The 1,683-nt window shown below is 34.6% G+C and overlaps 1 pseudogene; it reads left to right on the top strand.

Annotated features, from left to right (window-relative positions):
* The first annotated feature begins 370 nt into the window (after nt 1–370).
* The window catches only part of LOC111395140, a 15,872-nt pseudogene continuing 14,559 nt past the window's right edge, over nt 371–1,683 (top strand).

Raw genomic sequence — 1,683 nt, forward strand, 5'->3', positions numbered from 1 at the left:
TTATGTGAACTGTAAATTTTTTTATACTATATTAATTATATATTTAATTAATATTTTTATATCAATTCGTTTAAAAATTAGAAGAATTTAAGTATTGTTCATAATTAAATTATATGTCTAGTATGCTTCTCTTATAGATTGAATAAGATTTATGAAGAAAAAAAAATATTTTTTTTCAAGGTATAATTTCATTTTTGATCTTTATTTTATTTTCTCTTATTTTTCGTGGCTTCTAGTATTCAATAGTTTGCTCCTTGAAAATTTTTTAATTAAATTTTCTTCACACCACAAACATTTTCGAGTAGCAACGTATTAGGTATATGTACCAAAAAATTCTATGTAAAATATTTATTAAATAAATGTATATAAAATGCTATGGGTAGATCTGAAATCGAACCGGAACTGACGATTTAGGTTTGGATTTGGTTATAGTATTTACAAAGACCCGAATAGTTTTATTTACGAAATACCTGAACCGACTTACCCAATATCCAGGCCTACTCCAAATCTGCTTCCATTTTCATACTTGGCGATCAAATTTTATCATTTGATAAAGAGCCCTGCTACACGGATAGTGCCATGTTGGTTCGCACAGACCACCCAGACAATTTGGTGGGCGGGGGGGGGGCGGGGGCACGACAGACAGGGCCAAAGTAATAATGTCCCACTTGCTGATTTTACGATCATTGTTTGGGTTTTCCCACTGACACAGTAATAAAAAATGTTACTCTTCAAGACTTTGTGCAGGCGCAGCATTCAAATCTATCAAGATTATGCCAAAGGTGTAAAGGACCACTTGCAAGTTTTGAAAATGTCTTCTATATACAGCCAACTGCTCCCGTCTGCATAAAAGATAAGATAATTGGAAGCGTAGCGTGTAAAATTGCTATTTTAAATTATCAGACAATAGATTGACTGAATTAATAATTCATTAATTCAGTCAATATATGGCAGCGGCCCTGCTATATTGTACATACATGATCTGAAAAACCAAAAAAAAAAAGGCTGGGAAAATCATGGTGATGATAAATGATAGTCATTTTCCACTGTTTGAAACCAAGAAAGCAAAGGGCAGCTTAATTTACAAGCTCTTTGCAGTCTCAAACTTTGTTGGAATCATTTTCATTTGGGTTTACAGAGCAACTCATATTGCAGGATTTACAGATGGTGGAAAACTCGTATGGATTGGAATGTTTGGAGCCGAACTGTGGTTCGGTCTTTACTGGATTTTCACTCAAGCTCTTCGTTGGAACCGTGTTTATCGCCAGACTTTCAAAAACAGGCTCGCTGAGAGGTTTCTCCTCTTCTTCTTATATTTTATTTGTTTATATTACTACACACACCAAAATGAAATAAGAGCATGTTTGGCTAAGCCTTTTTGCCATCTCGTTTTGGCTCACTTACTGCCTAAATCAGCCAAGAAGCATCTGCTTAAAAGCTTAGGTAGCGGTTGGATTCCATTTTCATTTTCAAAATGATTTTTAGTTTTCCCCGAAAACGGGCAATTTATAACTGAAAATGCTCAAAATGATAAAAAGTCGTTTTGCGCTTTCAGTTATAAATTTTAACTCGTTTTCGAAAATGCGTCTTTGAAAATGACGGACCAAACGCGTTTTTGAAAACAGAAAATGGCCCGAAAACGGCAAATCAACCGCGCCCTTGGCCACACGTGCTTAAATCTAC

Source organism: Olea europaea, chromosome 6 (genome assembly GCF_002742605.1).
Source record: "Olea europaea var. sylvestris chromosome 6, O_europaea_v1, whole genome shotgun sequence".
NCBI lineage: Eukaryota > Viridiplantae > Streptophyta > Magnoliopsida > Lamiales > Oleaceae > Olea > Olea europaea.